The sequence below is a fragment of the Silene latifolia genome, chromosome 6 (assembly GCF_048544455.1).
Source record: "Silene latifolia isolate original U9 population chromosome 6, ASM4854445v1, whole genome shotgun sequence".
Classification (NCBI taxonomy): domain Eukaryota; kingdom Viridiplantae; phylum Streptophyta; class Magnoliopsida; order Caryophyllales; family Caryophyllaceae; genus Silene; species Silene latifolia.
This window is the reverse complement of record NC_133531.1, coordinates 89,696,180-89,722,507: the sequence shown is the minus strand read 5'-3', so window position 1 is coordinate 89,722,507 and position 26,328 is coordinate 89,696,180. Positions and strand designations below refer to the sequence as shown.

At 41.3% G+C, this 26,328-nt stretch overlaps 1 pseudogene; it reads right to left on the bottom strand.

Moving 5' to 3' along the window:
• Positions 1-24,329: 24,329 nt before the first annotated feature.
• On the bottom strand, positions 24,330-25,889 carry LOC141588333 (uncharacterized; annotated as a pseudogene).
• Positions 25,890-26,328: the final 439 nt, after the last annotated feature.

Here is a 26,328-nt window from a genome sequence, read left to right as displayed (position 1 = left end):
AAAGGGAGAAGAGAAGGGCGGACACTCGCGTGAGAAATATGAGGAGCGAAGGCTCCTATTTATACTAATCACGTGAAGAAATTAGGGTTTCGGAGACTCTTTGGAAGTGAATCTCGGAAAGATATGAAAAAGATACGAGAATTACGCAGAAAAGGACCTGGGAAGAGGCGCAGCAGCCACTGCGTCTCTTGGAAGAGGCGCATCACCTGCTGCGTCTGTTCCCAAGTGGTTTCCTCCTGCGGAAGAAAGATTTCCGTGTTTAAGTTATGGTAGGACGGAATAATTTGGTTTTCCTTAATATCTTATGTGAATATTTCGGGAAATTGTTTACCAAAGGATGAAAGTTATGAAATATGAAATAGAAATATCCGGAACATTCCAGAACATTCTGACTCGGGATTTAACGGTTATCAGAAAATGAAGACGGTTTTAGGCCCGGACTCCAAATGTACTCTAATTACTGTCAAAACGGCCGTATCGGCACATAGATGACAACTAAGAGGTAGACATTAATATTTGGGCAATCACATGACGATAAACTTACGAACTGTCACAAATCGTTCCGCGTAGCAAACATGCGGCCCAATCATCACCGGGTGGTTTGCGAGAGGTGCAGAAATGAGGTATCTACAGAGCCCCCACTTTGACTGAGGTTTGGACAAGGCGAAAGTCAAAGTATAGCCATCAGGTCAATCGAAGATTACAACCTGACGACTATGGCGACGCGAGGCGGCTCAAGGGGTCTGAGCCAAGGACCTGTTGTCGGGAACATTTTAAAGTCTGTCGACTATCGGGGAGGGTCGTTTAAAGTCTATTAGACTACGTAAGGAGGCTCGCCAGCCATAAGAAGAGACCATACCTGAGACTTCTTTCTCGAAATGCTTCCGGAGGTACATGGGAGCTATGGAGCGAAGGTCAAGCGTAAGGACTAAATAAGGTGAGTAGCAGACACGACGGAATCGCTCAAAGAAGATCGCTTGGGTAGTCTTCGAGAAATAATCGCGAATAGCGGGACACAAAGTGAATCGCCGAGGAGAAGACTCGCTTGGGTAGTCTTCGAGAAGCATTATAAATAGCGAGACACGGTCGGGAACCGCGAGGCGAAATCTGCTTAGGTAGATGTTAATCTTCATGTCTTGAGAGGGACAGTACATCCGCTTACTCTCGCTGGGGACATGATTGGGAATTAATCTCCATGTCGTGAGAGGGAAAGTGTATTCGCTTACTCTCGTTGGGGAACATAATGAAGGCGTGTCGAATTCTGTGAAGGAATAAATGCTCGTTGCGACAAGCAAAGTTCTTGAAAGGAATAAATAATATGCAACAGTCTGCTGCTGGCTTGAGAAAATGCGGGTCGGAATGAAAGAAAATCGTCAAACGGACCAAAAAGATAAAATAGCATCGGGGAAGAGGTGCACCAAAGATGGGCCCACAAATAACGAACTCTTAACGAATTTTTTAAAATCCGTATGGAGGGAACACAAGGAAGAGGCGCAGCAAGAGCTGCATCTCTTGGAAGAGGCGCAGCGCCTGCTGCGTCTATTCCCCAAAGTGTTTTTTCTGCGTAAAAACGCGATAATCAGGAGGCTTATGTTCATTTGTTCGAAACATAATTTACACATTTCTCTCTCAAATCTTCACCATTTCTGCCAAGGTTTGATTCAAAAGCTTGCATTAATCATGACTAATTGAGGTATGTGTCTCATTCTTGCATTAATCTTCCGTATTTGCTCAATTTTGAGTCGAAAAAATTAGGGTTTATGACCCAAATAATCGAAAATTTGGGGCTTTTCCCCCAAATGCATTTGCCTTGTCAAATTGACATTAGAAATGGATAATTGGTAATATTAGGAACATAACCATGTATTTGTCTCGGATTTTCGTCGAGTTTTGAGCCTTTGAATGAAATTTGAGACGGTTTCACAGCTAAACCGTAAATCGCTTCGAAAATAGCCTTAGGATTGCCCATTTGCGAAGAAACTTGATATTTGGGATCCTTGAATGATGGGTAAACTTTCTACCATCTCGGAATTTTGGTTTGTGACAGCTTTTTCAGGACACTTTTCTAGGGCATAATCGCTGTTATAACGAAATGCTGCCGAAATTTCGACTTGAGCCCAGAACTAGGCTTCAAATTAGGCTTGCCTTGACCCAAATTACCACATGGGTGATCGGGTTGGTGAGAATATGGCCAAAGATAGCGAGAAAAGAGCGATTTCAGGGCTTCCGAAGTCTCGAAAATCCCCTAACCAAGGCTTGTCGTCACGTGACGCGGCCTAAATTTGTTTTAACGTTGCAGGTGACGTGGCTTATACTTCCGGGAGGACTCCCATGGAGATAGACGTTGCTACTGTTGAGGAGGCTTTAGAGCAGGCCTTCACCGCCGCGGTGATGGCTGCTGGGGACGAGGTCCATGAGGAGGAGGCTGTTGAGGAGGAGGAGGCCCCGAGACGGGCCATTGTTGGACGAGGAGGTCGTCAGCTAAGAGGAGCTCCTGCGTGGGCCGAGACTTGGGAGAGTAGGCACCTGCTGTGGGCTGCAGAGGGTCACCTGTCCTACAGGATGGTGAAGAGCTTGGTAAATAGGAATTCACTACTTATCACTCATCCTCTTTCATTCATTTATATCTCTTTCGATTTTCATTCAAAACTAAAGATAGCTTTTTGTTTCAAATCACAATAGGAGGCCGGGAACATCGGTCGTTCTCGGCCTACGACGATGATGGAGCACTACGAGCGGTCGCTTCGAGGAGCGGGCCATGATTGAGCGTGGAGCGTTCGGTCCTTTGGTGCAGGCCTGGAGGGATATCGCGAAGAGGAAGCTGCAGGCTAACCTTAGCCTGGTCCGCGCTTTCTTGGACCGATTCTGGGATACGACTTCCACGTTTCACATGCCTTTTGGTGAGGTGGTAGTCACTTTGGAGGATTACGGCATGATTTCTGGTCCCGCCGGGGGACCGAGGAGGTGGAGTGGCCGGAGACCGCCATGAGGGTGGACTTGGCCGAGGCGAGAGATTGATCGGCCGAACCATCGTCGCCAAGGCCGTCACAAGATCCGGGCTTGGTGCCCGCTCCTACGTTCGAAACTACTTTGGGAAATATCCGGCGGTGGTGACGATTGATGGGAGGGAGACGGCTCCTCCTCCCCGTCTGGTGAGCGAGGGCTCGTTTGTGGCTCTGGTGGTTTCTGTCTTCGATTTACCTCGAGACAAGGGAGAGAGGCATCGAAGAAGCTTCTTCCCTTCCTTTTTGACGAGTTCCCTAGGGCGTTGGGGCCGGGGTCATCACGCGGCTTTGCGGTCCTCATCCGCTTCATGAGGGCCATGGTTCGTCGGAGTTGATGGAGAAGGGGACTTCTCCTGGCGCTGTCGGACCTGGACTACTGCTGGAGGTATGAACCTTCCTTTAGACCGAAATCAATTCCTTTCCTTATCAAATTGCGAAAGATCGTTATTAACTATCTTGTTTTGCAGGCGTGGGTGTACTCCTACTTCCCGAGCCTCGCGCCCAAGAGGACGGAGCCGCTGGAGAAGGCCTATCTCGTGGTGAGGGATTGGGTGATGTGCGGGACGAAGAGCAAGCGTTCTTCTCACGGTGTCTCACCTAGGGATGTGAACGCTCTTCGACTAGATAGCGTAAGTATCTTGCTTATATTCACTTGCTTCTATATTGCTTTGATCATAAGAATGATTCCTTGTTTATCTTGTCCCAAAGGGTGCCTGTGCCTTGGGCGAGTACGCCGACACGCCTCCTTTTGTGGTGAGGTCCTTCGACCTAGGAGCTCGAGCTTCCGCCGAGGACGTCGATGGGTCCTGTGTGGTACTTGGGCGAGCGCTTGGCTCGTCGGTGCTCTCGGGACGTGTTGACGGTTCCCATCGATCCTCCTAGACGATGTTCGTGAGCCTTCGAGGCGAGAGGAGGCGGACTTGGCTGGCGCTAGTGGTGACGCCCTCCTTCTTCCTGGCGAGGACTACTCGACGTTCCTCTAAGGGAGGTTGGCGTACTGGTCGGTAGTGGTAAGCATCTTTTACTCTTCCTCTTGATTTGATTTCCTTTTGAGAACTATGATGAAAGATCACCAATTAACGAGAAATATTTGGTTTTGCAGGAGGTTGAGGCGGCGGGCATCGAGCCCCCAGAGTACCCTGAGACCCTCGAGTACACTGACGCGACCGGGAGGATGACGATCTCCGAGCTGCGTGACTTTGACGTAGCTGTGACGGATGCTGGCCTAGACGATTGGCAGCATCTGATTCGGAGGGTAAATCCTCTAACTTTGCATAACTTTTATGTAAGAACACATTTGATTGAGTTTGTTCAATTGTTGAGAACTTCTTTTTTTGAAAATGCAGGTTGCGCCGTCTCGGTTCGTGGCGTTGTGGAGGGTGGCCAACCGGCTGCGAGCTACTGCCGTCGAGGCACTTGTCGGCGATCGAGGCCGTCAGGTATGAACCTTATGCCTGTTTCATTTTTGAATTTTGATTTTCCAACTTTTCTTGAAACGATTGACATGAGCCATTTGTTGTTTACAGGGGGACCGCGAGCTGGAGCGAGAGTTGACCCAGTCTCGGGAGGAGACAGCTCGCTTGTTGAGGGAGCTCGAGGTTCGGGACGCCGAGATTGCCGCTCTTGCGGCAAGAGTTGCAGAGCTGGAGGGCGACCAGCAGTAGTTTTGTGTAGCTTTTTTGTTTGTTTGTTGGCTGTATTTTGCACGATTGTACATTTGGACCTTCATTTGGAACATTCTGGACTTTGTTTGGGGCTCGAGCCCCCAGTTTGTTGTACATTTCCCTTTTTGGTTGTATATACGACGGCCTGAGTGCCTTTGCTGCTGGGTTGCGTTGCTTGTACCTGCAGGTTAGCTTTGAACAGGTTTGGTGGATGACATTTACGCCGTCATGCCGCCGAAATTTACATAGAATATCACGCAAAACATACATTTATATATACATATGGCCTTAATTAGCGCAAAACGAGTGACTCAAAAGAATGCAAAAAATGCAAAAAATCTGCCGGAAAATGACCGGACGGTAGGGAGGGTTACCCCCTAAAAAAAGAAAAAAAGAAATCTATAAGTTAGAGGTGAGATGATGAAAGAAATGAAATTAAATCGAAATGAGATTTATTTCCTAAAATGAATTAATAAAAATGAAATTTATTTCCTAAAATGAAAATGGAAATTATTAAAAAAATGAAAATTATTTCCTAAAATGAAAATGGAAATTATTAAAAAAATGAGAATTATTTCCTAAAATGAAAAAATGTGCAAGTGCGGCAAAATGGCGAAAATGTCGATGTCGCCTCGAAATGCGTGCCCGCGGAATTAGGAAACCTGAAACATGGTAATCTACACGTATTTACCAAAATAACAACCCGTAGGAATAGGAAATTATTCGTCATGGAATTAGGAAAGATCCAACGCGAAAATCACGAAGTGAAGGCGAGGAAGAGGCGCAGATGAGTCGCGTCCCTTTGAAGAGGCGCGCAGCAGGTGTTGCGCCTGTTCCCAAGTTGTTCTATTCTGGCAGATTTTTGGAAACAGAAATTAGTATAAATAGAAACGTCGATGGAGCTTTTATTCACACAATTCTTCCGTCTCTGCTTCGTCTAATTACATAAAATTCTCAAAAGAACCTTTTCATCATGAATACTTCGGAGATTCGCTTGAAGGAATGGACCAACGAATTTTCGAACATGGAGAGACATGATATGGGTGCTTATAATTTTGGGTCTTTGTTGAGTTTAAAACTCATCAAGGTTGTTAAACCGTTCTTGGATGCTTGTCTTGACTATTGGGACCCGAATTACCATGTTTTTGCGTTCCCTGGGGGCGATATTTGCCCATTTCCTGAAGAAATTGCCGCCATTGGTGGGTGGGATCCCGAACACTTGCCTGCCATTCCTTCTACTTCGCAAGGGTACAAGAGCAAATTTAGAGACTTGCTTGGGTTGACTAGACTTGAGGTGGACCGTCTAGTGACTTCGAAGGGAGTGCGAATGTTGGACTTCATAGATCGATTCATCAACAGGGCCGACCCCACCGTTTCTCATGTTGCTAGGCGGAGGGCATTTGGCCTTTGCTTGTTACATGTGTATGTCTTCCAAGGGCATGTCGATGAAGACTTGAGAGGTGATCCCCGTCTTCTGGGCCTTGTTGAGCAAATGGAGCTGCGCAGGAGCCCAGCTTGTTTGTGCTTAGGAGAGATTCTTTTGGGCTTGGATAATAGGAAAGCCAACCGTGACCTACCGTATTTGGGAAGTCCCGTCATTCTGCAGGTAAAAGACATTTTTTTTCTTCCTTTTTTTGTTTTTTTTTTTGTTTTTTTTTTTATGTCTAATACCCGCTTTTGGTAGGTTTGGCTTATGGAACGGCTCCGATTGATCGAGCCCCCAGTTCATGTTCCTTCCTATCATGCTCGTTCAATTGCAATGAGGACTAGGCTTTACATGGTGGATTTCACCCGAGTCTGCAATTATTGGGAGAACAAACTGAAGAGCGATGATGGTCCCTTGATTAGGTGGATTGTGCCGTGATGGCACCTCAAATCTGTCACTGGAGTATCTTCTTTGGATCCTACTCGGTCCGTGCGCATTCCTGGATTGGAGTTTATGGTGTGCATCTTCCCGGAAAGGCTGATGAAACAAGTTGGGCTGAAACAGACGATCCCGAAGCTTGATACCGTCCTGCAGACTGCTGTGGCGCTTACTACAGAGAGCCGAAGGGAGTGGGACATTAAATAGGCTCAAAGAAATGTATGGTTCTTGAACTCTTCTGCAAATTCCTTGTGGGTGTCGGATTCTAATCTGCGATGGAGAAAGGCTACTACTCTGGAAGAGCGAGAGAGATTGAGGAAGCGCGAGCCCGTTGACTACAAGGTGCGCGAGGTAGAGAAAGAGAAAGAGAAGCATCTGACAGAAGGAGAAGAAGAAGCCGGGCTTCGAGTTATTCATCCTTCGAAGAAACCGAAGATCTCTCCTGTCGTGGAAATGGTGATTGGCAAGAATGGAAAGTCTAGGCCTCGAGAAAGACCTTTGGTGATTAGGTCTGAAGTGGCGCAAGAGCGTCCGGCTCGAGGTCGTGACAAGAAGTATGACAAGAATGACAAGGGCAAAGGGAAGATGGAGGAATAGCCCGAGTCTTTATTTATTATTTGATTATTATTATTATTTATTGTTGTAATAAAAAGGTGGGGTTTTTAGAATCCTAGCCTATTTTTATTTTTATTATGTAGCGTACTATTATTATTAGAAAATGAATGAAAAAAGGTTAAATGGTTATGAAACCGTTGTGATTTTCTATTTATTATTCTTGTCGAATTCCAAATGCAATGCAAATGTCCTTCTATTTACATTATAAAATAAATGGGTTGTATCCTGTGAAGGATTGCCTACGTATTCACTTAAAAAAATGAAATCAAACCCTTGCGCGTAGTTCGAGTAAATGTAAAAGAATAATTGTTCTAAGCAAGAGCTTGTAATGAACTTAGAAAATAAGCATGAGCTTTTTGCTTACTCTGGAGGTGCAAATTTAGTTTATTTGATGATACGAGGATGATAAATTTGTCAAAATACAAGAGTACAGTGACATTAGCTTATTTCAGCTTGGCCAGGGGCCGTTTATTTAGTGCCACAAGAGCGACACGTGGGGTTACGCGAGGCGCGTTTTTGTTCCTATTCTAGGCATAGTACCGTTTTAGTTGGTCAAGGTTTGTTGGGTTTGAAAACTCATTCCCATCTAGGTCAGTGATTCTAACCGCACCCCCTGGAAGTATGGATTTGACTAGAAATGGTCCGGCCCAATTAAGTTTGAATTTTCCTCGTGGGTCAACAGGTAAAAGAGCTCTAACCGATTTGAGTACTAAGTCTCCTTCCTTGATGTTCCTTGGCCTAACCCTTTTGTTGAAAGCTCGTTTGATACGTGCTTGATTTGTTTGGACATTATGCAAGGCGCGTAGCCTACGTTCATCCAGGAGGATGAGTTCTTCAAATCTATCCCTCTTCCAATCGGCTTCCGGGATTTGACTTTCGAGTAAAATACGCAAGGATGGTATCTCTAGCTCGACTGGTTGTACAGCTTCCATGCCGTAGGTCAAATAGAAAGGAGTAGCCCCAGTGGGCGTCCTAACAGATGTACGATACCCCCACAAAGCAAAGGGTATCTGGCTTGGCCAATCTCTATAGTTGTCAATCATTTTCTTGAGAATCGTGACAACATTCTTGTTTGCCGCCTCTACCGTGCCGTTAGTCTGTGGCCTATAGGGCGAAGAGTGGTGATGCCTAATTTTATACTTGGCTAGCAATTGCTCGGTCTCAGCTTGGAAATGTGATCCATTATCACTAATGATCTCATGTGGGCAACCGTATCGACAGATGATGTTGTTTTGTATGAACTTCGCCACATTTTTAGCTGTAAGACTAGTGTAGGAAGCCGCTTCTACCCATTTGGTGAAATAGTCAATTGCTACTAGAATGAAACAGTGACCTCCTGTTCCGACTGGGGTTATCTTCCCGATTATGTCAATTCCCCAGGCATAAAATGGCCAAGGAGATGTCATCGTATAGAGCAATGAAGGAGGGACGTGTTGTACATTCCCGAAGATTTGGCAATTATGGCAATGTCTTACATATTTGATGCAATCGGATTCCATTGTGGTCCAATAATATCCCAAACGTGTGATTTTCTTTGCCATCATGGGCCCACTCATGTGAGGACCGCATTCTCCGTCGTGGACTTCTTCCATCACTTTTCGTGCCTGTGAATGATCAAGGCAGCGTAGGATTACACCAAGAGGTGTTCTTTTGTATAACTCTCCTTGCATGAGAACATATTGGGAAGCTAGTAGGCGTATAACACGTTGTCCCCGCTTGTCCATATCCGGTGGGTAGGTACCATTGAGCTTAAAATTCAGGATTGCTTGGAACCAGGGTTCCTGCGCGATCTCCTCTTCATCGGTGATTTTGTGGACATAAGCCGGCTCTGATCGTCGTTCGATGCACAAAGGCATTTCCACCATGTGATCTGGCATATTAATCAAAGATGCAAGTTTCGCAAGAGCGTCTGCAAATTGATTTTCTTCCTGTGGTAGGTGTAGGTATGTCACGTGATCAAAGAATTGGGCAACTTGGTCTATTCTGGCTTGATAAGGTGCGAGGCTTTCGCTTCGAATTTTCCAAGATCCTGTAACTTGGTTGATGATCAAGGATGAATCTCCATGTACTCGGAGGTTTTTAATGCCTAAGCTTACTGCCGCTTGTAATCCGATGAGACAAGCTTCGTGATTCTGCAAAGATTGTTTGTCACCTCGAAGTCGAGTTTGGCAACAATTGGTGTATGCTCGCCTTCAGGAGAAATGAGCAACACTCCTATTCCAAATCCTCTTAATTTTGATGCTCCATCAAAATAAAGGTCCCAGGAGTCTACATCAGTTTGGAGTATATCCTCGTCTGGAAATGACCAAGTGTCTATCGTTTGTGCGTCATTGATGGGATTTTCTGCGAAGAATTCGGCGACGGCGCGACCTTTTATAATTTTCAGCGGCACGTATTTGAGGTCTAATTCTGAGAGCACCAGAGTCCATCTTGCTAGGCGTCCGTTGAGGACGGGTTTCTCGAAGAGGTATTTGACTGGATCCATTTTGGAGTATATTTTGACGGAGTAGCTAAGCATGTAATGGCGTAGCTTCTTCGTTGCCCACACAAGAGCGAGGCATGTCTTTTCGAGTTGTGAGTATTTACACTCGTATTCCAAGAACTTCTTACTAAGGTAGTAGATAGCTCTTTCTTCATTTCCTACTGATTTGAGCCAAAGATGGCACCCATTCTTTGTGTCGATTCTTCGTGAGATATAAACCAAGAGGTTGATCTCGTTGTGGTGGCATGAGCACTGGTGGTTTAGCCAATATCTCTTTGATTCGGTCAAATGCCTTTTGACAATCATCATCCCACATGGTGTGGTCCGTTTTCTTGAGTTTCTTGAAGATAGGCTCACAAATCATTGTAAGTTTCGATATGAATCGACTTATATACTGCACTTTTCCCAGGAATCCTCTGACTTCTTTTTCTGTTTGAGGTTGTGGCATTTTGATCAGAGCTTTGATCTTTGAAGTGTCTATTTCTATACCTCGTTGGCTAACGACGTATCCTAGGAGTTTGCCAGATGTTACTCCGAATGTGCATTTCTGAGGATTGAGTCTCATGTTGTATTTTCGTAGCCTTGTGAAAAATTTGCGAAGGTTTGCAATATGCCCTTCTCTTTCCTTGGATTTGACAATCATGTCATCTACGTATACCTCAACTTATTTGTGCATCATGTCATGTAAGAGTGTAGTTGCGGTGCGTTGATATGTAGCTCCGGCGTTGATCAATCCAAACGGCATGACCGTATAGCAATAGGTTCCCCATTGAGTGACGAAGGCGGTCTTATGCATGTCTTCTATGGCCATCTTGATTTGGTTATAACCCGCATATCCATCCATGAAGGATAGTAACGTGTGGTCTGCAGTGTTGTCCACCAATATGTCGATGTGAGGTAGAGGGAAGTCATCCTTAGGGCTTGCTTTGTTTAAGTCCCTAAAATCAACACAAACACGGATTCTCCCATCCTTTTTGGGTACGGGTACTATGTTGGCTACCCAATCAGAATACTCGGAAACTTTGATGAACCCGGCTTTGAATTGCTTGTCAACTTCTTCCTTAATCTTTAGAGCCCATTCTGTCCTCATTCGTCAAGCTTCGTTTTACAGGTTTGAAACCTGGCTTAATCGGAATCCTATGTTCAGCGATATCCCTGTCGATCCCTGGCATGTCTTTGTAGGACCAAGCGAAAACGTCTTTGAATTCATTTAGGAGGTCTATGAAATCGGCCCTTTTGGTAGAGCTCAAGGTAGTCCCTATCCTAAGTTCTTGGGGTTCTAGTTCGGTTCCTACATTGATGGGTTCGGTGTCCTCTATTACTGGTCCCCCTTCCCCTTCCTGCAGTATTTCTTTGGCTACGTAGGGAGGTATTTCGATTGAGTCTGGGTCTTGGTCATCCTCAGTATCATCGTAAATGAATTGCACTCAAGATAACACGAAGAGTAAGCGAACTCCGATTTATTCATATTAAAATTTGAGTAGAGTTGAAACAAAGAAGCCAACTGATCCATGGTCAGTGGCGGCAAAGGGACAGTGGTTGGGACATTTCCCGAACTACTGTGACTACTCGAGGCTAAGCTAGGAGAAACAAAGGGAGTGGGGATGACGACAGGAGGAGACTCTCTAATGACTTCTCTAGACTCCGACTCTGACTCCGACTCCGACTCGAACTCATCGTCTTCTGGTTCTCCTTTGAACATCTCTCCTTCTCCAGTGGTGAGCTTGAAGAGTCTTCCTTGATTGTTTGTCCACTTGATTGATTTTCTCCATCCTTTCTGTTGACTTGCGTTGGTTTCTGTGATTAATGCGGTGGGGTTGAAGCGATTGTCTTGAAGTATCATGGTAATGATCTCATCCTGCGCGGCCGTAACAAATCGATCTTCTCCGAACAATAGGCTAACAGCTTGTTAGTCTAAGCAAGGTGCTTGACGGGTTTTGACGGTAGGAACCGTCTCTGGAGGGATGAAGTAGCAATCGTGAAAGATCTCGATTCCGGCTAGCTTCCTCTCGAGATAATGCCAAGGCTCGGGAAATCCGTGAAAGAGTTCTAGGCTTCCTTCTTGAACAAAGTACCCATTTAAAGTAGGGACATAGGGTCGCATTTGGACTCCTATGTGCTTGCGGTTTTGGACTTGAGCAAGCATTTCGAGAACCTCTTTTTTAGTGGGTTTGTACCCTAGTCCAAGTGGTATTCTCTTTGAGTTGCCTTCCTTATATGGTGCGAAGTTATTTCTTCGGGTAGGGTTTAAAGGCATTCCAGGGAAGTATCCCTGGGTTTTGAGTATGTGGTTGACCACTAAGTTGGAGTAGGGATCATAGTATAAGGGTGCCAATTCACTTTCTATGACGCTTATGCTTTGGAAGCCCCCAAGTTCGTATACAGGATCTGCAAGAACTTGATTGTTCGACTGTTTTTCTATTATTGCCTTGATGGGTGACGAAGTGATCGTCACTACTTTGCCATTTAGTGGGATTTTGATCTTTTGATGAAGAGTGGATGTTACTACTTCGGAAGAGTGAATCCAAGGCCTTCCTAGAAGTATGTTGAAAGAAGCTTCGATGTCCACTATTTGGAAGTTAACCTTTCGCTCAATTGGCCCTGTGGCTATGGTTAGGTTAACAAGTCCTACCACCTTTTGTCGTGTACCATCATATGCACGCACACCTTGATTGGTAGGGGTCCAATCCGACTCTTTCATGCCTAGCTTGTATGCCGTTTTGAGGGGTATGACGTTGACCGCGGAGCCATCATCTACCAAGGTCATTGGCACGTTCTTTTTTAGACAAATTACAGTGATGTAAAGAGCTAAATTGTGACTAGCGCCAAAAGGTGGTAAATCTTCGTATGAGAAAGTAATAGGATTACTTAGCTTTGGTGGTTCTTGAAAGACCAAGTTGACTACATCTTCGGGTGTCGAGTTATGTGCTACATTTAGTTTGGCCAAAGCTTGTAGTAAAGCTTGGCGATGTGGGAATGAGCTTGCTATTAATTGCCAGACTGAAAGATCAGCCTTCGTTTTCTGTAATTGCTTGAGCAAATGGTCAGTGGAGTCCTCTTCGTTATCATTTGGTGTGACAACGTTGGTTGGACCGTTTTGAGCAATGCTTTGATATGGACGACCCGAGCGAGTTAGGTGGTCCACATCTTGGTCTTCACCATTTTGGACTATTTCCTTGACTAGGGAGTTCTCAATGAGGTACTCGTCTTCATCATCGTCGGCCCAAACTCCATTGATTGTAGCTAGTTTCCTCATTCTCATGATTTCATCCTCTAGTCGTATGATTTGGTCGACTAGTTTATCAACCACGGTGACTACCTCTTGCATAGTAGCATTTTGAGAGAAGATTAGCAGCACATGTTCTTTAGGTGTTGCGTTGGGATCGCGTAAAGTTGTCACCACATTTTCTAATTCCCACACTTGCCTATCTACACTCCTTGCCCATGTGATGAAGTCGGAAATGGTAGGGGAGATGGTAGAGTAGAACCCTTCATTCTTGATGGCATGGATATCATTTTCGACTGGAGAAATGAGGTGTGAGCAATCTAAGGTAGATTCGTCACTTGTAATCACCAGAACTCCAAGAGGATTCTGAGTGTTGTTGGGTTTACCTCCCGGCGGTATTGGCAATCGACCATCTTCAATCATGTCTTGAAGCACATTTTTCAACTTGTAGCATTTTTCTGTGTCGTGCCCCTTGCCCCTATGGTATTCACAGTACGAGTTCTCGTCCCAGAATTTGGATTTCCTTTCTGGTTCGGGAGTAGGCCCAATGGGTTGGAGTTTACCTTGCTTCATTAACCTTTTAAGAGCGTTGGAGTAAGTATCCCCAAGATTTGTGAATTTCCTAGGTGGGGTAGTTCTCTTGGATGGCTCGAGAAGGTTAACTTCATCGGTCTTGCTAGTGGAGCCGTATGAACGACTTGTTGAACCTTGATATCCTCGACCTACCATTTTGGACAAGAGTCCTTTACGGATGTCATCTTCAATCCTTGTTCCTAGTACGGTTAAGTCCTTGAAAGTTTTGATATTTTGGTATCTCAAATGATTGGCATAGATGAGTTTGAGATTGTCCACAAACTTCTCCACAAGGGTAGCCTCATCCGGGCGTTCAACTAGTTGGGTACTAGTCTTCCTCCACCTACTTAGGAAGTCGGTGAATCCTTCTTTGTCATTTTGGGTAAGAACCTCTAGAGTGCGCATGTTAACTTGGATCTCGGCATTATCCGCATATTGTTTAGAGAACTCGATTGCGGCATCTTCCCAAGTAGCGACCTTTTTATGATCTAAGGAGTAGAACCATTGCTTCGGGATGGTGTCAAGAGATGAAGGAAATATCCTTAAGAACATCTCGGGTTTGATGCCTTTGATAGACATATAATCCTTTCAGGCACGGATGTGGTTCAAAGGGTTCTCGTGCCCCTTGAATTTAGGGATATCCGTCATATTGAAGTTGGTTGGCAATTTGGAATTGACGGCCTCATACTTGCGATTGTTCTCCCTATAAATGTCATCCCCCTTAAGGTACATCAATTGCTCCTCTAAGTATTGGAGTCGTTTCTCAGCTATAGTCATCCCCATGAGAGGATTTTCATCCTTGGATTCATTCTCGGAGTCACCTACTACTTCACTTTCATGAAGGGGCAGTCTCCCCTCTACGGCATAGATCCGGCCCTCGATGGTCTCAAGGCGGTCATAGACTTGGTCTTAGGTAACTTGCATTTGGGCTAGCGCGGCTAGGATTCGATCATTACCATCTTGAAGTTGGTGGAGGTTTGTTTCACTGGATCCAGGCATCTTGAAAACTGGATAAGAGATCGAGGGCGAATCAAAACACGATCGACCATTCTAACACACTTGCTAAAAGAAGAAATGTTTTGACTCGTGAAGTGGGTGTGTGCCACTTGTGTTGAGTGAGCTTTGAAGAAAGACAAGGTTTTTGAAAATGTGTGTCCTAGTCAACTATAGTGTAGTTGTAGGAGTGGACTCGAAGTGAGGTTTTGAAATGGGCTTGTGGCCCGAATTTTGACACGACAAATGGACAGAGTTTTGACTTGGTTTTGCGCTAATTGAAGGCCTATTTTTCGAAATCTTGATTTAAAAGAAGGGTTTTGATTTTTGTAAAATCGTCATGGTTTTGTTTAGAAATGGTGATCACGTAAGGTACAAACATTTATACAAGCATTATAACGGGATGCTGAGTGCATTTAAAAGGGTTTTGGTTTAAAGGGTGGTTGCCATACCGAACCATCAAACCCGAAGTCTGTGGAGAGGCTCGTACCAAACAAGAGTAAGGCCGATTCCTAGTCCATTTCCTCAAGTAGTGAAGGCCCTTGATACAAACAAGAGTAAGCATCATGGTATGGATGACGTCAATCGCTATCCATCCTTAGGCCCAAATAAGAATTAGGACCGTTTAGACGGGACGATTGGTCGAATGGGTTGGGTTGGGCCTAGGAAGGCCGAATAAAACGATCTAGGAAGACCGAGTTATGAAAACTGACAATTGTCTTGTACAAACTATTCCCTAACTTTGTTCAAGTTTCACCCTTGCTACACGTAAGTGTATTATCCCCAGCGGAGTCGCCAAACTGTGGACAGCGGGGGTGCCCACGGGGGCGCTTGAGAGGAAAGAGAAACAAGCGTTTGCATTTTGTTGGAGTCGCCACCAATTTTTATGGGAAATTGGAACCCGTTCGAATACCTCGTGTCATGTCAAGACACAAAGTAGAGACATGAACACCAAGCAATCGTTACCCTTAGCATTCTATGCCTAGAATGACTCTCGTAGATGCCAATGAACACGGGTGCTCACGGAGATCTGGAGTAAGGGGTGAGGGTACGTATTAGGAAGCTCTTTTGATCGAACACCTAATCCCGCCCGCCTCGATAGCGGCCTCTACTAATGATTAGGGAAGTTATTCGTACTTGATATATCGTCGATTATATGCATGCAATGCAACATCCAAATTTTAATCCTAACATGTGAGAATTGGGCTAAGTCGGTAAACAATTAATTTAGCATACAATTAGGTCGAAATAGGAATTTATGTTCAATTACATATGAAAACATACAAATGATACAAAATACAATGAAAGAAAATTAAAATGAAGAAAATTACAATAATTATAAAGGAATAGGCGATTTATGTCGAAAATACCTTTTAAAACGGATAATTTGAGAAAACGAATAAAAGATCGAATTAACGAACAAGACAGAAGGTGATAATACGGTTAATAGTCAATTATACGTAATCTAATTAAACTAAGTCAAGCAACAACGGCCTTCAGGGAAAGAATTCAACCCGGAACAGGCGCAGCAGAGCTGCGTCTTTTGGAATAGGCGCAGCAGTTGTTGCGTCTGTTCCTGACCTGAATTCTGGCTGTGAAGCCGGAATTGCGTGTTGTTAATACTCATCGGTAAATTTAATGATTGATTAAAGTATTTACTCGGATGGAAGTGATTAATGGGTTATTTACATGTGATTAATGGTCATAAAACAATAAAACATGGATGAGACGGATTTAAATGAATTATTTACATGAAAGAATGATTGATTAGTAACAAGAGTGAATGAAATAGACTAAACATGACGAATTGATGACGAATATGCAATGAATATAGATGAAAATATATCAAAGGTCGAATTCCAGAAACCCGATATGAAAGAATCGAATTTCTACAACCCGGATTTGAGTTTAATGACGAAAACCCGTAAATATGAGATTATAAGGGATTTAAGCCGAATTTATGATGAATTAAACATGTTAGCGGTGAATAATAATATACATGTGAAATATTATACTATTATGATGAAGAATTAACAAAAAACAACGGAAACAAATAAGAAAGAACGAATTACAGAGGACGAAGGAAGAAGAAAGGAAGCAGAAACTGCGGCAGCCTCACGAAGAGGCGCAGCAGGAACTGCGCTCCTTCGAAGAGGCGCAGCAGTTGCTGCGTCCTTTCTCGACGGTTTGTCTTCTGGAAATCCGTAAAAAGAGGTTTTGAACACGGTTTTAGAAATCGGTTTTAATGATATTTTCGACATAAACCTTACAATAGTGATTATAAAAAAAATAAATACAATAAATAAATAAGGATTATACACCCTCAGACTTACATGTTTGACGAAACGAGAAGGACTAAGATATCGATTAGTGATGCTCGACGCGAATGTAAAGAAAGTGCCCTCGTAAGAGGAAAACGATTAAATTAATTAAAGTTGATTGATGTGGAGTTGGTCAAATTGGTCGGTCATGCAAACGAGGCTGGTACTCAGAAGGATCCGAGCTTACGTGGTCGAATGTTCAAGCACGTAGACGCCAAAAAGTAAGAACAAAGGTCTAGAATGCAAAGGGAGAAGAGAAGGGCGGACACTCGCGTGAGAAATTTGAGGAGCGAAGGCTCCTATTTATACTAATCACGGGAAGGAATTAGGGTTTCGGAGACTCTTTGGAAGTGAATCTCGGAAAGATATGAAAAAGATACGAGAATTACGCAGAAAGGACTGGGAAGAGGCGCAGCAGCCCACGCGTCTCTTTGGAAGAGGCGCAGCACCTGCTGCGTCTGTTCCCTAGTGGTTTCCTCCTGCGGAAGAAAGATTTCCGTGTTTAAGTTATGGTAGGACGGAATAATTTGGTGTTCCTTAATATCTTATGTGAATATTTCGAGAAATTTTTTACCAAAGGATGAAAGTTATGAAATATGGAATAAAAATATCCGGAACATTCCAGAACATTGTGACTCGGGATTTAACGGTTATCAGAAAATGAAGACGGTTTTAGGCCCGGACTCCAAATGTACTCTAATTACTGTCAAAACGACCGTATCGGCACGTAGATGACAACTAAGAGGTAGACATTAATATTTGAGCAATCACTTGACGATAAACTTACGAACTGTCACAAATCGTTCCGGGTAGCAAACATGCGGCCCAATCATCACCGGGTGGTTTGCGAGAGGTGCAGAAATGAGGTATCTACACCCAATCATCACCTGGTGGTTTGCGGGAGGTGAAGAAATGAAGTATCTACACAAGTGGGTGGGTATTCTTGCTTGGGGGAGGCTTCATTTTGTGGGCTTCTAAGAAGAAAACTTGCATCACAAGTTCGACAATGGAGTCGAAATTTATAGCCTTGGCTTCAGCCGGAAAAGAGGCGGAATGGTTACGGAATTTGATTTATGAGATCCCGTTGTGGCCTAAACCTATATCACCAATTGCTATACATTGTGATAGTGCAGCTACCTTGGCTAAGGCATATAGCCAAGTATATAATGGTAAATCATGACACCTAGGTGTTAGACATAGCACGGTACGTGAGTTGATCACTAAAGGGGTGATATCGGTTTGTTTTGTGATATCTCAACAAAATCTAGCTGAACTTATGGTGGTAGGACACCCAATTCCCTTCTAATATGACATTAGAGGTAGAATTCAATGTGGAAAGCCTATTATGTGAAGTTGAAGCACATGTTTACATAATCCCGAAGGTATGTGCTTAGACATACATGATAAGTTAGGATGAAGTTCATCTTCTTAATGGATCTTTTGACAAAATGCTTTTGTAGGAGCATGAGGAGAAGAGTCCACCTATGTGAGTGTGAAGTTTGGCCGCTTCAAGAAGCCCGGGCTTGGCTTTCAAGCACTCATGAACGGATAGGGACACTCGGTCATGTAATAAAGTGTCGGTTAACAAGCTTATGAAGTTGTAATGAACTTATATGTGTTTATCTTCATGTATTCATATGACTTTGAAGGGTTCAATGCATTGAGACACCGCGATACTCGAATGCAGAATGTATAATTCACTAAGATGAAAATTCAATCTTCGTGACATTTTCGTTTTATGTATAAGTTTGGTTTGGTTTGTTGTTTTGAATCAAGGATTGCACTTAAATGGGGGAGGAATGTTGGTGATTTAAGTGAATCACGTTTATCATTTGATTTCAATCGGGATTCGATCAAAATCGTAACAAGTTTGAATCGTTATAATGTGGGTTCGGGAGTGTGGGGAACACGCTCACATAAACGGATTTAAGTTGCGGTCTTTTAGAAATAAGTTATAATGCAAAAAGAAAAAGAAAAAAATATGAAATTGACAAATTATAAATTGTTTGTGATGGTATTGTTGTGAATTGAATACAAGGACACGTGCAAAAACATGAAGTTGAATAATTTATTAATTGTCAATGATTGAATTGCTGTACATCAATTCAGCGTACTTTTTCAGTTTTAACAATAATGTTACGTCCCCGATCGGGGCAATCAAACCCCGAAGGTTTGGGGATGCTGCAAATTAGGCTGTTGGTGTTTGAATGCAGAAAACGAGTATTGCATTATTCATTTTTATCCTAAATGGTTCTTATTCGGAAATAACTACCCCTTTCCCTCTTAGTGCATGGTTGAAGAGTCTATCCAAGTCGAAATGCTCGAGGGGGGGGATGAATTGAGTATTTAAAAACTTATGCCCACTTTTTATTTTATATCTAAATAATTAATAACTTAAAGTTTATTGATTAAACTTTTACTAATTAACTAAACGATTTATAAAGTAATGAAATGAACGATAAAGAAAATTGCAAGGACACACGATATTTGAAGTGGTTCAACTTCACACGTTGAAGCCTACGTCTACTATTCTCGATTAATAATTTTAGCACTTTACTCCGGATTACAAAATTATCAACCCACTCGTATAACTAACTCTAGCTATAACTCAATTTGAATATCAAAAGATATTCGGTTTTGACTATCTTAAGTTACTAAGAAAGCACTTGATTGTTCTTCTAGGTGTTCACACAATTGAACGAGTAGAAACAATATGAAGTACTATTATCTTATAACGTAACCTTAAGAATTAATACGCAAATTAAAGAGCACAACTTTTCGTAAAATATTTTCAAATGCAAAACAAATAAAATACTCGATTAGAATTTAAACTCAATTTGTTTGCAAGGAATTTTTATATTTCGAAAAGCTTATTTGGATCAATGAACATCATGCGTATATATATTAGAAGAGAGAAACTAGGGTATTGGTCGAAACCCTAAGTGTGCTGTGAGACATGGTAGTTTGTCTCATAAGAAACAAATCTTATCTCTTCTTAACTTAATCTACCAAATATTTTGATTAAGTAAATAAAGTAAATCTAATATAATTGATAAGATATGAAAATATCTTATAGCAATATATTATGGATTTGGCCTAATAATATTTACATGTATAGGGAGTTAACTCGGCATCCACACGGCTCATAAGCCCATCTTGCCGAAACCCTAGGTAAAAAGATCAAGGAGTATATCAGGGTTAGGTTTAGATAATTTAGCAAACCATAGGTAGCATGACGACTTATTAGTCGTTTTACTAACCAATAGGATAACGTAAATTATTCATTCTAAGCAAACCGTATTTCATCTCTATCATATACACACATGATTTCGAAACATATTTGAAGAATTTTATCTTTTAAAAATTGATTTTAAAATTATTAAAATCGTGCCTTTAAAAATGCAACCTAAAGTTATAGTAGAAATGGCTATAACCTTAAGTTTGGTAAGTAAAGTTATAGGTGAAATAGCTATAACTTTACCTTCCCAACATTACTTCTTAAGATATCATTATTAGTCGATGTCCTATACTAGCTAATATTCCTTGAGATCTTCAGTGGTAGGATCATCTCTTTATCTTGATCATAAGCTCTTCATCTTGAGCTTGTTATAGACTTGATCGAGCCTTTTGCTTGAGTGATCATCACACTTGAAATTTGTTACAGTTTACTATGATGATTTAAGAATCTTCAATGTTATAGCTCAAGCCGCTATAACATTACTTGAACGATGCTTCACAAATCTTCAATGTTATAGCCAAGGTTGCTAAAATATTACTTGCTTAAATTGTAAACTTTAATCAATCTATTAAAGACTAAACGACCGATTACGAGCAAGAGTATATATAATATAAAATACACATTTGTCATTATCAAAACTAATCACATATCTATATGGTCCAACAAATTCCCCCTTTTTGATGATGACAAGTCTCTTACGATTTGTGACTAAGTGTAAGTTCCCCCTTAACATAATACTATAAAAGTCATAGTCAGTTGAACGTAAGAACAATCCATTTATATACAAAGTATAGCATCTAAGGACCTTAAGAGATTAAAGGTTCTGACAAGGAGCAAGCTTAGGCAAATACGAAATCATGTTCATTTCTCCCCCTTCTTGACATCATCGAAAAGACGAGAACAAACATAAAACGACTAGAATGATATCAACCGAGGCAAGAAATATATAATAATCAAAGCATATATTATAGCATAAGAACGACTTCAACATAAGCAAGCCCTAAATATAAAGTGTGTAATACAAACCAAGTTGAGTAGAGATTTTGTAGGAGAGAATGAAAATAGTCACTCACCTAAGTACGACCTACAAAAGCATGCATGCAATCTAACATGATAGATATCTCTAGCAACCGTACATATACACTCCAACCAAGCGAGGTCCAAAACACATGCTGAGGACTTACATATGAATGTGAGATGAGGTAATTGGGTAAGAAGGGGTAAAATAATTTCGATATGTGGAGGTAAAAGCCAAGTTAGCACCGATCACAATCAAAAGTAGCCATATTCCACTTTCCAACCCAACATGAAAGATGATGCACCATGCCAAGCATGGCACAAACTCACTCACATCAACAAGTACTTCTCCTCAAGTAATATGGAAATGATAAGAATAGGAGTAATAACAGATTTTTGCTTTTTCATCTTTTATAGTATCACTTTTCTCCTTTTTTTGTATATTTTTTTTCATTTTTTTAATCCATCTTTTTCTTCCTTCCTCCAATTTCCATCACAACACCAACAAAATTGACCACAACAAGACTTCCAAACTTACCAACAAGACTAGCTTGACAAGGGTAGGCCATATGGAATGTAGTTGAATAAATGGGTCAAGACGAGGCAAATTTGGCTAATGTTAGGTTAGTGGGTAAAACGTAAAGGAAGGTTCGCCTCTCCATATGTGTCACCACCATAAACAGAGTATATACAGGCAATAAGAGACAAATTTCATGCCTATGCAATTTGATGTTACATGCCATGTAAGGAGTATTACTCACATCCTAAATGAAACCAATCATGAATATCATTGGTTTATGAAGCTCTAAACCTTAGAATGTATATGTGAATAACGAGAAATATGGTTTGTATACAACACAAAATATAACATACTAGCAAACGGAATATTCTCATAAGATAATAAAATACTATATAAGAATGTACTTGCAACGAAAAATACGGACATAGACATACAATTTCGTCTTAACTAGTCAGTCATACGGTTTGGAAATAAAATATTTGTGACAAGTTTAGCTGCCACCAGTTAAACCAATTTCCAACCGTAAAATCTCAAAACGTTCTCTAGCTAACGCTTTGGTGAAAATGTCAGCCCATTGTTTTTCTGTACTACAAAATTTCAGTCTTATGTTGCCCTTATCTATATGGTCACGTAGAAAATGGCGTCTAATGTCTATATGCTTAGTATGCAAGTGCTGCGCAGGGTTCTTAGATATAATTATTGCACTTGTATTATCACATAAAATGGGAATACACCCAACGTTAACACCGTAATCACATAACTGTTGCTTAAGCCATAAAAGTTGAGAACATACCAACCCAGCGATAATATACTCGGCTTCAACTGTAGATAACGCAACGAAATTTTGCTTCTTTGACCTCCATGTAATAATGCAAGGTCCAACAAACGTAGCTATGCCGGAAGTACTTTTTCTATCAAGTGAACAACCTGCATAGTCTGCATCTGAATACCCTATGATATCGAAATTACACTCAAGAGGATACCACAGATATAATTTCGATGTACCAATTAAATACTTCAAAATTCTCTTAAGACCCCGTTTGGATACTTGAATTTCATTTTAAATGACCAATCTCAAATTATAAATGTGAAATCATGAATCTCAAATTCAAATTCTTTGTTTGGGAAACAAGGGATTTGAAATTTAGAATTTGAAATCCAATTTTTATGTTTGGCAATACAAAGAATTTGAGAATCCAAATTTGATCCAAACTCAATAGTTAACTCATATTGCAAGGTTTTTTAGGCTAAAATTTTCCGCAATACAAAATAGAATGCTCAAATTCGGTTTACAGTTTCAACTAGAATGCTCAAATTGTCCAACTATGATCAAATTCGGTTTACAGTTTCAACTAGAATGCTCGATTACGCTCATCAAGACAAAGCAAAATCCAATCTAATTTTTGATCACTCGGAAGGTCTTTGAGAACTTGAAATTTCACCGGCGCCTCCACGAACATATTTACGGCTTGTAGAATCTGAGGACGTAGGATGCCAAAAACTTTGGAAACCTCATCAAATACCTCTTTTCCTCCCAAAGTTGGAGTTGCTTTTAGTCTAGCTTCAACATAACTTTGGAGTGTGTTAGCAACTTGAGTAACCGCATCAGCTAGACTATCACTTTTTCGCTTCTTTTTGGAGCTTGTTGAAGTAGTATCGATGCTAGAAGTCGAACCATCACATGATTCCTCATCCATCATAGTAGCACCCTCTTCATAGTGCTCCCCTCCATCACCAACAGCTCTATCGGATCCGAGTAATATCGATATATCATCCCAATGCTCGATATATTTATTGGCATAAGATGAAGCAGGTGGGTTGGCCTACAATGAGTATGCAAAAAAAAGACACATACATACATGTTAGTCTGATAAACAAGGTCTCAACTCAAAACTAGCTATGCCACATACATACATGTTAGTCTGATAAACAATGAGTATGCAGAAAAAAGACACATACATAAATGTAAATCTGTAACTATATGATACAGTTACTGTCAGTAATGCAATGGTGCATCTCATCATATTAGCTCAAATATGTTACACAACTTCAGCATTAACTCTAACAAAGCACTCTGTCAGTTCTTAGACAATTTCGTAATGGTGATATATATGAGAGGGTTTTCGGACGTGACTTACGACAGTGAAACCCAGTTCAAAGGAAATTGCTAACAAGTTTTTGCAGATGATTAATGCAAATATTACTATGCTTATCAGAATCTCCACCTTTCCTCTATATAACTATGCTGGACACGAGTTCCTATCTATACTTAAGCAGATAACCAGAACAAAAAAATAGAATAGAAGGCAGACGGATGCAAAAGAAATATCCCAGTACAGAATGCAAAAGAAATATCCCAGTACAGTCGAAAAGGAATATGCCAGTACAATCTTTGATCATAATTAAGCAGATAACCAGAACAAAAAAATAGAATATAAGGCAGACGGATTACCTTGATATATGTATCCCATTCATCCTGATCGTCACGTGATACTAACACCATCTTTCTCTCCTCATCCCACTTGAATTTAGTTTTGGTTCTTATCTCCATGATAGTTCCATAGTGCCTTCTCCAAATCCTGACACGATTCCTCACATTTTCAGTAGTAACGGATACTTTTAGCTTGCTTCTTACGTCATCTACCACCGCTTGGTAGGCTTGAGGCTTCCAATCTCCATCTCCCTTGTTTCCTTGACTTACTTGATTATACAACACTGAAATTAAAAGAGCATCCATTTGGCTATTCCAAGAAATGTATCCCCTCTTCTTTGGTTGTGTAGGAACCAAAACTTTCTTTCTTTTTTCAGCCATCACCTATAAAAAGATAGGTCAGAATCTACAACATTAAACAAAGCGATTTAAACAAATACTGATGAGTGCAAATTAAACCATTTTACCCACCAAACTGCTGGATGCAAGCTCAAGCACTTGCAATCCAGAACAGTTACCAATCTCAGAGTAGTATTAGTAATGCAAACAGAACTTAAATTCAGATACTTCAGACTAACCAAACTACTAAACCCTTCAGATACTTTAGAAAAGAAAACAGAGAGCATAAATTTAAAGAGCTAGAGAGCATAAATGAAGAGTTTTTAATGACTACTTACCACCATTATTTTCCTCTTTTTTAAGGAGCTAGAGGATAGTCAGATACCCCTCCTAACTCTATAATCGTTCCACATTTTTGCTGCAAGATCGTCTCTAAACTTATTCCACTCTTCTGTTTGTCTAACACTCACTACATAATCTTCTCCGCCATCCTCTTCTTGTACCACTACATTTTGTAAATCTTGTTCTACCTCATTCATTAGAGCCGTTTCATCCATTTTTTCAAATCTTAAGAAGTTGTGTAGAATGACACAAGCATTTATGATTCTGACTTGGGTTTTTTTTACCATAAAAGCTACTGGTCCTCATAATAGCCCAACACTTTTTCATGCAACCAAATGCTCGTTCAATTGTGTTACGAGCTGACGAATGGCGCAAGTTAAAAAGCTCCTTGGAATTTGTTGGGGTGTTCCCTCGCCATAAATTTAAGTGGTATCTTGTACCTTTATATGGTGCTAAGAAACCTTCACCATTGGTATACCCTAAGTCCACAAGAAAATACTTATCCTTTGGTACTTTAAGATTATAAGCATGCCTTTGAAGAGCGTCGCGGAGGACACGTTGATCAGAAGCGGACCCTTCCCACCCAGGTAGAACATATGTAAAACATAGATCTGGATCACAAGCTGCTAAAACATTTGTGCTAATATGACCATTTCTATCCCGATACCTACCTCGATCCTCTAAAGGGACAGTCATATCTATATGAGTGCCGTCAAGGGCGCCAACCACACCCTCAAACCATTTAAATTTTGGATCATTGACAAAACTAGTGGTAGTATCAACTTCCTTCACGTAGTATTTTCCTATTTTTAAAACAAATGCTCGAGCACCGTGTGAAATTGGCGACTCACGGTTTCTCCTGATCGTGCAAAAAGAGCTTGAATAGTTCGATTTTTCAAATTGTGAGCAAGGGTGTGGAGAAAAAATGCGACAACTTCTTCATTAGTCACGTTTATAGAGGTAACTAACCCACCCTTTGATCTCAGAATCCTACATAATTTCTCAAAACAACGCCTATCGAAACGCAATTGCTCTTGACATTTTCTATTGTTTCTTAATGTATCTAACCACATTGCTCTTTTTTGTGAACGTTCCTGTTCGTTCCAAGCCAAATCCCTAACCTTATACTTTTTGTAATTCAATGCCCCTACTATAACGACAACACAACCCACAACTAGCGTGAAAAGCTCCATATCACCATCTTCTTCTTCTTCTATTCTGACACGTTTCAATGATTCTCGTTCATTATTACCCGCCATGTTACTTAATACCCTCAAATCTGAAAAATTATAGTGAGTTTATAACATGTAAACAAAGACGCATAAATCTCAGTTTCACTCGGTTACTTGTCTACTTGAACCTACTGAGCTCTTTACAATAAACTCACAATCTGAGCACAAAAAGTATCGTTTTGATTTTCGCAACAGTGATTAAGCAGCTTCCCCAAATAATCTAATTTTACTTCAGTTTATAACCCATACCATATTAGTTCAGAATAATGCACAATAAAGTAAATTCTGATAAAAATTCTTTGAGAGTGGAGACTTGAGTCGCGTTTTGAACAATCGAGTTTGTCTCGATGCAGAGCTTAAGTAGTCAACAGTAAACCAAATTATTAAATTTTTATACATTTTCAAAGACCACAGAGTACACACACATAAACAAGGTAAATCATATATTACAGTTTACAGTTCACAG